Source organism: Xyrauchen texanus, chromosome 4 (assembly GCF_025860055.1).
Source record: "Xyrauchen texanus isolate HMW12.3.18 chromosome 4, RBS_HiC_50CHRs, whole genome shotgun sequence".
NCBI classification, from domain to species: Eukaryota; Metazoa; Chordata; class Actinopteri; order Cypriniformes; family Catostomidae; genus Xyrauchen; species Xyrauchen texanus.
In genome coordinates, this window is record NC_068279.1 from 11,660,024 (window position 1) to 11,672,317 (window position 12,294).

The 12,294-nt window shown below is 37.8% G+C and overlaps 1 pseudogene; it reads right to left on the minus strand.

The window, feature by feature from the left end:
• Positions 1-166: 166 nt before the first annotated feature.
• Positions 167-6,348, minus strand: LOC127636114 (forkhead box protein N4-like; annotated as a pseudogene).
• Between the last annotated feature and the right edge of the window lie 5,946 nt (positions 6,349-12,294).

Below are 12,294 nucleotides of genomic sequence, written 5' to 3' on the forward strand. Positions count from 1 at the left end.
GATTAGGATGTTGCAACTTTGATGTTGTTTCTCTGCAATAATTATACAAAACTTTCCTGGTTTGTGTGTTTTTGGCTGCCTTGGGAGAAATTTGCCTTGCAGGAAATCTTTTGGAGTCACACCATGAAAGCTAGGACTGAAAAGCTTCAAACAAATCTTTATTGATGATCCTCTGGAGTAAAGCTTGGCTTGCTTAATTTCTTGTGGATGGAATTAAAGCAAAACAATAGGCTTTGTTCCTCCTTGTGTGTTCATGTGGTACTGGTTAGAAAGGGCATCCATAGCCGAATATGAGGAATAGAGGCCTGTCACCTGCAGGTCTGGGTAGGGGAGACCTCCTCCAATGGAGACAGGCATGGCATTACCAGTGTCCAAGTCACAGTCAGACAGCCGAAGTGGCGAGTTACTAAGTGTACCTAATGCCTCCAGGTTAAAGCTGTCATCTTTCATCTCCTCCCAAAGATTTCCTGTAATCAACAAAGGGATTTTTAGAAATTAGCATTCTGTAACAGACGTTGCTTAAAAACAGTTTTTTGAAAGAAGGTTTGCACCCTCCTTAACTTTTACTGAATGAGTTAATACAAAGTAGCAAAAATAATCACTAAAGAGAAAGAAACATTCAGTGCCATTCAATATTTAGTGTCTAGCTGACACCAACCTTGCCAGGAAAAGTCCATTATACTTGGGTCTAGTGCATCCACCTCTGAATTCACATCATTGTGAACAGTGTAGAAATCACTGGGCTGCTTGGCAGGATGCTGGGGCAGGGAGCTGTTTGTCAAGTCAGGGACTGTGTGGAGAGGTGGTGTCTGGGCAGGGACTGGGGAGGCAGGAGCCAAGCGAGACCGATTCTGAAGCTGCAGTTGAAGGTGCTGGTGCATGGGGAGGCACTGCAGAGACAAAGTGACCACTGGGTGGGGTTGCAGCTGAGCTGGCACTGTGATAGTTTGGCCTGGGGTGCAGCTGGGCAAACGAGTCATGCCAGTATCAACAAATTTCTGTCTGCAGCTCTCTGGTCTGTCTGTAATGAGTTTGTCTAATTCATCTGAAGAAAGAAGTATCAAAACAGGATTACATTAAAGAAATGTTCACAACAGTGTACTGATAAAGTTTATTTAATTCAAGAACAACTTCAAGTTGTGTCAACAATAGAAATCCATTGACCACTAATGAATTATTAGCAATAAAATCAAGATTTGTCATTCATTTTATTGCCTACTGCTGATTACAGTCAGGGATTTGAGACCTGGATTAGCCATGCTGCGGCGGATGGCGGGAAGATCTTTGCGTTTCCATTTTTGCATCTCCTCCTCCATTCTGTCAATCTTTGCAGGGTTGAGTGCCCAAAGGCAACCCTTTCTGGAGGAACCACTCATCTTGTTCTCCACCTTCTCAAAGCACTTATTCAGGGACAGGTTGTGACGTACAGAGTTCTTCCATCCATCAGGTGCTGTCTGAGGAGCGCAGTAACAGACAATGTAATGTAAGTAACATTTACTAGCACAGTATATAATGTAATGTTAACTCAATCCATACGATTTCTGGTTTTCTTTTAAACAAATCCTTACCTTGAAATAAGGAAAGTGCTCTTTCATAAAGCTGTAAATCTCACTAACAGGAAGGCTGCCTGTCTTGCTGTTCTTCAAAGCCATGGCAATCAGACAGCTGTAATGTGCAGAAATTAAATCTTGCTCCCTTTGCAGAGAATCATACTGTTTAAGAGATTCTTCAAACATGAATGTCTTTTCTCTGTGAATCTTAGGTCACCTGTATGAGTAGATGGGTTTAGGAAAAGTCTTGGGCTGCAGGTCTTGGTTGTGAGCAGCAATGTGAGGTTGGGGGAACAGACCCTGGCTGTTGTAGTTGCCATAAAGTCCATTGGGAGAACACTGAGAAATATGACACAGCCTTTAAATTTTTTTAATTTTAAAACAAGCTGGTTATAAGCACATAATGGTACTTTTTAATAAATCATACTAATCATTGAACCAACCTGTTGGTTTGCCTGAGTGAAAGTGAGCACTTGTTGAGGCACAGTCTGGTACACTGATGTAGCACATGGAAACCCAGGGGAAAACTGTGGCATCTACAATTTTTTTTAATTTAAATAAGATACTTTATGCTCAGTTACAAATGGCAATACAGACCTGAATCTATACTACAGCATATACATAATCTGTATTTGTGTCTTTGAAAATGTAGTGAATCTGAATCATTACTTACACTGTTGATGGCTAAAGGGCTATGCTGCAATTCACTTTGTAGATGAATGGAAGATCCTGCCACTGTCATGCTGTTCAGTTGAGCTAAAGGTTTTTAAAAGGTGTGAGATTTAGCGATTTCTTCAAGCTGGATTTTGTTTATAAAATTGTGATTCAGTCTACTATTGATAAGGCAGAGCTTTATAAAAATCTTCATTAAGGGTTAGGTCAAAGAAAGTCTTCAGAATGAGAGCAAACTTTTAAATATGCTTAATAAATACAAATTATAAAAAAGTGGCCCAATTTACCTGAATCCACCCTACTTGTATCCTCTCACAACACTGTGTGTAAAGTTCCTAACCTGTCTGTCGCTCTTGCAGGCTGTTCTGAGCAGAGCTGCTGAAGTCGGATTGCCCACTCCTGATCTGCTGAAGCCGTGGTACATCTACAGATGTGAGCCAGGACAGGGACTGAAGATCACCAGGCAACTCGTTCTTCAGCTGTGATGTGTCTGTAGACAGGAGTCTGCAAAAACAGTACACAACAAATCTGAATAAAAAGTCTGTGTGCAAAAAAAAATTGCATTTTATCAATTTAATTGCATTTTATTTTTGTAATTGTTTCAAATGGCCACTGATTATTTTTACAATCTTTTTTTAACCTAAATAAAGTAAATAAGTTAATATTCTTAAATACATGGAACATGAGAAGTCCTTAATTTTTATTTAGTATTGGGAATAAAAACAATTCACCCTATGATCTAATCTAGTGTAGGGTGAGTTATTTACTCACCCATTTCTTCATTTGGACTAAGCTACAACAGAGGAGCGAACCCCTCTTGAATTCTCTTCAGACTTCTCTACACACTCACTATTCAGTCCAATAATTGGGGTCGCTATGACAACCATCACTTTTCAGTTATTTTGTGAGTCTGGACACTTCAGTACCCCCCCTTCCCCTTCTACCAACCTCTAACAGCTGCCTTCTTCACTGTCATTGGCTGAATCATATGTAAACAACGCATGAGATCATTTGAAACATGGGTATGTGGCACACGTTGCCTGCAACAGTTGGTCCGGCCCTATTGAAAAATGATCACCTATTGTGTTCTGAAAGACAAATCTGCACAGCGGCACGTGGCTCTATTGTTTCCCCCAGACCCTTCCTTGATTGTCTTTACCGTTTTTTTTTTTTAACCAACCCCTTGCATTAATCTACTGGAATGACAGGCCTCACACAACAGAGAAATAGGATGCCATCTGTTTCCCTATCCCTTTCCACCCAACCCCTGTCCCCTATTGCCACCCCACCCCCGCCTGGAGGCATCAGACAGTACCTAAGGGGGTAGTTGGAAGGGGGTAGTTGAAGGAGTTGGAGGTCAAGCCACAGTGCACACACAGTCTGCCTCCTGAATAAATTACAGCATTGAAGGAAGAACTTACTGACATGGCCTTGAGTACTCTGGTTGCTCTGGTTCAGAGCTTCTGAATAATTATACTATACACACACACACACACCTCTTATACGAAACCTTAGACACTGCACGTGACAATGCAGACAGCACTATACCACCACTGTCATGTGCTAATATCTTCCTAACGCCCCTCCACAATACAAAGACATGAAAATGATACCTTGAAAATCCCCACAGAGAACAGGACAGTGTAACATCTGGCTTTATGTGACCTCCCTCTCATTCACGAGTGTTAATTATTCCTTTTCTATTTTGTGTATCATTAAAAGGAATTATAATGGATTTCTCTATACTCCTAGCCCTTCCATTTTGCATCTGGCATATAACAAATGCACATTGATAGCAGTTATTACTAAAGTGAAATAAACAATATTATGCAGTCTTAAATTTCAAAGTTATTAAATAAGAACTTTTTGTATTGTTTCAAACCTGCAGTGACAAAAATATACCAAACAGACCATATATTTTTTACTCTTGCAGTGTGTCACGTTTAACTACATCAGCAATATCACAGCAAAATTTAACTGCCAAATATTATCCTAGACTTACATCTGTCCTCTGTACTGTAGTAGCTTTCTATAATAATAACATTCCAAGACTAATATTTGCCACAACAAACCCTCTCTCACATTGTATAATCTTAAATATAAAATGTTATATTCAGGAGTTTTTCTAAGGCAGAAAGAAACAAACTGTTATGGGAATAAAATACTTCACACAAAACCTGAATCATCCAACAGAGGTCCTAAAACCGTGTAACAATTTAGTTAAGATAAGGGCATACACTCATGTTTTCAGACAATGGCTGTACTGTAACCTCTGAAACTGACATTTAATTCTACAATAATTTTTGTTTAAGGAAACTTCATCTTACACTGCAGGTCTGAGATTTACTTAATAAAAATACAAAAAAGGAAAACTCTAATAATTGTATTCCTTCAAAAAAATGTGCTTCATTAATTAGGAGGAGAGGGTATTTTTTACAAATTTTTTATTTGTAAAAAATACATAACAAGCCACAAACTCAAATTCTGGATCATCAAGAAAGGGGGCTACATTCTTGTACTTATTAGCATTTCTGAAGTCTAATTGTAAACCCAGCTGTGTATTGTACGACTTTTTACGGTCATTAGGGTGCAGCTATACAAGTGAAAGAAAAAATGATTTTATTTGCTCATTGATGCAAACCATTACGTGTCCCACAGAAAGGGGGAGGCGGGTGCACACAGTCACGGTTTATCAGAGCTCAAGTCGCCCTCGTTTACATTCTAATTGGGAGCCATTTCTCCTTGGTGACCCGTGGGGCCCCCGCCAAGGTCCTCAATCCCTCCATGTGCCAACAGCGGGCGTTTAAACAGAGCTGATGCTTTCTGACAGATCCATTCAGAGCAAAGATGATGTATTCTCTCGCTCCTTTTTTTTCCACAAACCCCAATTCCCTGCCTCTCAAAACACACCTTTATTTTACAGAAAAGGGAAGGTGGTTTTTTTTGTTAAGATTAGCAGCTCCCCTTTTCTTCCTGAATTATCTTTGTATTCTCTAATCTGCTACACATCTGCTAATAACAGAGTTCAAAAGCAATGGGAATCAGCCATCAAAGGAAACACCCCCTACCTGTAGTCTTGTGTGGAGGCGTGGTGATTTTGTCCAGGGTTTTCATGAATTCCTGACATCCTGGTTGTAATTCCACTTTCAATCATCTTCTGGCAAATAAAATGAATTTAAATGAACCATGCCAAGCAGAGAACATTAAAAGCATTTTAGAAATGTGTCACCAGCCTTACTCTGCATAATACATCTCTCAAATAAAATAAATTTTATAATGTTTAAAAATCAATTATGTATTATTTTGTGTTCATGTGATGAATATATATTAATTATATATTTGTGTGTGTGTGTGTGTGTATATGTATATATATATATATATATATATATATATATATATATATATATATAAGATATAATTTAAATATAAATATTTATCACATGAAGACAAAAGAATAGATAATTGCAAAGGTTATCAAATGAATAGTAGATTATTAGTAATGACACAATATAGGATACACAATAATCTCACAAGAACTGAAAGAAAATAACATCAGTAACAATACAATTTCTTTAAAACTTTTCAGAGTTTAGGTAATACGTCATCGGTCACCGTTACCTGCCAATCTGTGCACGCGTCACAATTTTTTATATTATGACAATACTGACAATATTTAACAGAAAACATAAACGGCTTTAGAACTAAATATAGACGAGGAACTTCTGCTCTTGCTCATAACCCGTCAATTATTAAAGCCAGACATCAAGTTGTTCCAGACATCTATGTACAGACGTTATAACGACAGTCCAGAACAGGTGCGCTTTGAATATATATATATATTTTGAATATTAATATATATATATATATATATATATATATATATATATATATATATATATATATATATATATATATATATATATATATATATTAAAAACAACAACTCATTGGCAACATTAAATAAATAGCATCTTACCTTTTGTGCCGAAGATGTTCAGGGGTGCGGATAATCTTGTGTAATGAGACGAAGGAAATTTCTACTGTTGGTTGGGCGACTTGTTCTCCCAAAGGAAAAAAACGTATTTTTAAATTTCCCTCTCCGGTGCTGTTTGCTCTTGACTGTCATGCGCACTTGCGCACACGCAGCGCGAGTCGTGCAGAAGGAGGGGGCCTCGCGCTCTGACAGCTGCTGCAACTACAATATCTGTCAGGGCATCTCTCGATATCCTGGAAGTTTCCACTGCTTTCGTTTAATCAATACGTTTCCTTCCCAGAAACCTTTTGTGTTTCCCCTCAGTAGTAGCTGGTGTAAGGTGAGATAGTCCACAGGTACGCCTTTTAATATGCCCTTTTAACCAAAGTGAATGTGCTTTAGGCTTCTCCAATCAAAACAAAAAACTTTAGAGTTTAGTAAAATTCCTCAATTTCTGTCGCATCATTTTCGTTATTTCCGCCCTATAAACTTAAATATTCCAAGTAGACTCTGTGAAAATACTCAAGCGTGTAACAAATAGTGTAGTGTTTTCTATGTCCCCGTATAGCCATTGGCAACATATAATAACGTAACAGTACCTGATATTGTTTTTCACTTATCCAAACTTAGCGCCGTTTCTTTTGTCTGCTCTATCTAAAGACATCCTCTCCGAGCGGTTCTGTGTGATATTCTGTCCAAATGAGAAGTTGTTCAGTGTACTGGTCATGACTTAACCGCCTTTGAAGCCGCGTAGTTTGGCTTATGTGCGGCGGGAAAAACGCGCTGAGTGGCGCGCGCTAGAGGTGACAGACTTTCAACAGGCTCACAGGGCAAATAAAAATGCATGGGGTGAGATATTAATCTATGATATTAATGTTTAATATTTAATAAAGATATTTACGCACACAAAGTGTATTTAAAACCCGCTTACAGTCATTTACGTGGACACACTTTACATAGTCATGTTACTGTAAATACTTAGCATAATGTAAATGTGTAAAACCTGCAGCCTATTTTAAAGTATATAGCCTAATATCATTTTATGGAGCTGCTTGTAATTAAAGCTATTTATGTAATTGATAATAGTGACATTTATGTGTATACGGAGGATATAGAAAGAACTCATCAACATTTTTGATCAAAACAAAGTCAATTCTACGGTGTAATTTTATTTTGTCTTAAAACAATTTCAGGAAACTGTTTTTAAATATATGTAGGTTTCAAATGTTGCGGGAAGTGAGCTGGCTGATGACGTTAATTGACTTGAACCACATGGGACACTACAGATGGTAAATCGCGAAGTCACAATGAATGCGCACTTGCAACGGACAAAAAGACGCTGCTGGGAGAAGAGCACTGGGTCCTAAAGCCTATGTTTTCCTTCCTTAAGTCACTGAACTGTGCAGCAGAGCAGACCACAGGTTTTGACATTTAGTATTAGGCCTACATTTTGGTTTGGTAGACGAAATAGCAGTGTCCTGGAAACTATTTTAAACAATGTTTTTTTCTCTCTCTCTCTAATTGTACATGCAATTATACATGTAGGTTTATGACCTTGTATTAGTTGAGAGACAACATGAAATATTTGTACTTTCTCTTGGAGACCATTAGTGAAAATGCATTTAGCATTTTTCTATATATTACGGGCCTGGGTAGCTCAGCGAGTATTAACGCTGACTACCACCCCTGGAGTTGTGAGTTTGAATAAAAGGCATGCTGAGTAAATTCAGTCAGGTCTCCTAAGAAACCAAATTGCCCGTTTGATAGGGAGGGTAGAGTCACATGGGGTAATCTCCTCGTGGTCATGATTAGTGATTCTCGCTCTCAATGGGGTGTGTAGTAAGTTGTTAGTGGAACGCGGACAGTAGCATGAGCCTCCACATGTTGGGAGTCTCTGCGGTGTCATGCACAGCGAGCCACGTGATAAGATGCACGGATTGATGGTCTCAGAAGCGGAGGCAACTGAGACTTGTCCTCCGCCACCTGGATTAAGGTGAGTAACTGCGCCACCACGAGGACCTACTAAGTAGTGGGAATTGGGCATTCCAAATTGGGAGAAAAGGGAATAAATATTAGAAGAAGAAGAAGAAAAACAAATTTTAATTAGAAATTATATTATTAGCATAACAATTTGAGTGATAAGTTGAATTGAATATCTTATTCAGTATGCCCCCTTTTGTCTTAATGATAAAATTCACACAAGTTGACACAGACTCCACAAGTTTGTGCAAAATCTGATTATTCATGTTATCCCTGCATGATTTGATAATGTCCCAAACAACATATTCAATATCATTTTAATATTGCAAATTTGATAGGTGATGTAAAATAGTTTAGAATCTTTATTTATTAATTTTAATTATTCATAACATTTCTTTTTGTTACATTTTCAAAATCCTAAAACTTACAAGTTTAAATTGATTTAATCGTTAAATAAATACATGTTTACATTTATTTTATTGTATTAACCATATTTAAATGTAAATCTTTCAATGTGGTGACTAACTATCTATCTATCTATCTATCTATCTATCTATCTATCTATCTATCTATCTATCTATCTATCTATCTATCTATCTATCTATCTATCTATCTATCTATCTACACCGATCAGCCACAACATTAAAACCACCTGCCTAATATTGTGTAGGTCCACCTCGTACCACAATTGTACAGAGAGTTACCATAGAATTTGTCAGTCTAAACCAGTCTGGCCAATCTCTGTTGACCTCTCTCATCATCAAGGTATTTCCGTCCACAAAACTGCCTCTCATTGGATGTTTTTTATTTTGAGTGAATTCTAGAGACTGTTGTGTGTGAAAATCCCAGGAGATCAGCAGTTACAGAAATACTCAAATCAGCCCGTCTGGTACCAACAATCATGCCACGCTCCAAATAACTGAGATCACTGAGATTTCCCAATTCTTATGGTTGATGTGAACATTAACTGAAACTCCTGACCCGTATCTGAATTATCTTGTGCACTGCACTGCTGCCACACGATTGGCTGATTAGATAATTGCATGGATGTTTGTTGGTGCCAGATGGGCTGGTACATTCAAAAAGTGTTTTGATTACTGAAGAGATTACATTGCATTTTATTGTCATTTGTTTCATTTAATATTTTGTGCTTTCAGATGGAAAACATTTATACATATAAATGATGCAATCCAAAGTACATTTGAACAGCGGTGAAACTATTTCTATGATGTGTTACATTCATAAGAGCAGACAGAGAAGTACATTTAAAGTAAGTTTGGAGCAGAAGAAATAGAAATAAGCCTTTTGTAAATTGTCTGCTTTACGCTAAGCTAAAGTACTATTTCTAGCCATTTTACATGCACGTTACCAGGCAAGATCATATTTTTTTATCAAGAAAATTCACGTTGCATCATATTTTTTTTTTTTTTCTTGGAAGACCTTTGATATTAGGGCAAAAATAATATTTTTGATAATCATTTTTGTATTGTATTCCTGTACAAATATCTAAAAATCTTTAAAACAAGCTTAATTTCATTTTTCTTGTTTTAGAAACAACACTGCGTAAGATATTTAGGTTATTCAGAGAATGTATTTTTAACTTGTGTATTTTATAGTCAAAACAAGTGAAGAAATCTACCATTGCTGGAGAAGTAATCCGAAGTATTTAGAATAAGTTACTGACCTTGAGTAATCTGGAATACATTACAAATGACATTTTACAGCATGTATTCTGTAATCTGTAGTGGAATACATTTCAAATGTAACCCTCCCAACCCCGTGTGTGTATATATACGTATATATATATATATGACGAGGTGGATGGTGTGGCCAGTCCGTGAGGGTGTACGACCGGCGCTGAGTCACCTAATCAGTTGGGAGGGGGATAAAGATGAGCCGGAGGTGCCAGTTTGAGAGAGAGATAGAGAGAATTTAAGCGATATAGCGTTGGCACAGCCATTGACCAGAAAAAAAAAAATGGCACTCCATGTCAAAAAGGTTGCCAACCCCTGGTATATACTCTATACCAGAGCCGGCCCAAGGCATAAGCGAACTAAGCGGCTGCTTAGGGCCACCGTGGCCACCAGGGAGCTCCCAAGATCACATTAAATTTTGATATATTATGTCAATGGACAATGGTAATTATACAAAAACGCAATATTAAAAGCAATATTATGTTAACGGTCTGCAGGATGCAAGCACAGTCAGACAGTTAGTTGATTGAAGAGGCAGCAGGATTGCAGCAAAATAGTAATGTCACAAAAAAGGACATATCCCTCTGGTCCAGAGCAAAGGAAAAAGAAGAAAACAGAGGAAGAGAAAAACCAGTAAGATAAAGGTATGTTAAGTAGCTAGGCTATGTTGCAAGCTAACATTAGCTGGCTAGTTAGTTAACGTAGCCTAGGTAGCATATCTTCTTGTTTTAGGAAAGTACATGTTTGATTAAACAGCCGTAAATAGCCTTGCCATCTTAATATATTATAATACAACATATTACTTAGCTAGTTTTAGATTAAAGTCTTTGTCTTCTGTGTAAAAATAATTTTCCTGAGTATATATTTTTTTAATAAAATTAAGCTTCTGTTCCATAAACTTGGTAATGATAACAACTTAACATTATTTACATGAGTCTACTATTTTGGGGTCTTTGCTATTATTTTCCATTGTCATTATGCCTTAATTAGCTAGTTATAGATTAAGAGTTGTTTCTCATTTGTGTTGAGAAAATAACATTCTGTTCCATCAAATATGTACTCTTATGAAACTTCTCTAGGAGCACTGTTTAAATATTTTGGATGTGGGGCACACCCAACACCACCTGCCCCAAGTGCCAGTGCAACAGCTGATGATGATACAGCATGTGAGTTTACAACAATCCCAGATCAATATATTTATATGGATAAACCATGCCATTACCTTCTAATATGACATCTAACATGGCTAGCTTTTATTATTATTATTATTTTCATCTTTCATCAGGTCCATCCTCTGCAGGCGAGGGGCACTTCCCAGCACCTTCAGCCACTGATCCTACTGTTCCTTCCATGTCTGTTTCAGCCTCAGCGGATGTGGCAAGTTAATAGCACAGTAGCCTTTGTATTTGCTCAGTTTACTGTAGAATATCCTGAAATTAATATTTCTAATTATTAATGTAATTTCCTTATTGGTCCTTCTACTTTTGTGGTCATTTCAATCGATTTCACATCTACTCACTTAGCAACTTCCAGCCTACACCAGGAGCAGCTCCTCCTGTTGACCTAGCTTAGTGGTCATCTAACCTGTCAGACTCAAAAAGGACTGATCTGGTAAGCAGATCACATTTCACATTCCCTGAAAAACCTGATGACCGAAGCTTCCACTACCACTACACCTACAGTAAATTAATTAATGCGGAAAAAAATCAAGCAGAGCTGGCTCACTTATTAAAAAATAAATTATGCAGTCTACTGCTTTTGCTGCATATTGGTGGTAGTGGGGTGTTGCAGCCTTTACACCTTGATTTGTAAATTAATTTTCGATATTCAACGATCAGAGTCTGCTTACACCTGTTAAGCACCTGTTAAGCACCTGAGTCTGTTACCACATGTAGGGCCCTATGATTTCCACGATGCGGCAAACATGGATGGAATCCCTGAAACCATAAAAATTGCGTGAGCTATAAGATGCGGATGCAATGCACAATTAATACAATTAAAACCAATATTTACATACATATATTTACAATTTAATAAAGTAAATATATACATTTACATTTGGCAGACGCTTTTATCCTAAGCGACTTACAGTGCATTTAGAACAGGGACAATCGCCCCGGAGCAACCTGGAGTTAAGTGACTTGCTCAAGGACATAATGGTGGTGGCCGTGGGGCTCGAACCAGCAACCTTCTGATTAACAGATATGTGCTTTAGCCCACTACACCACCACCACTCCTTGTCACTACTCACAGCACACATCACAATCTGCTTGTGCTGTGTGCTTCAAAATGAATGTGTGAAGCCAGGTGCTTGTATGCTGAAAACACCTATCATGAACATTACACATGCTCTGGGTGTGTGTATGTGTATAGTAGATGACAGTGAGCAGAGCGCTCTAAAGCGTGCAGCAAATACAGACTATAG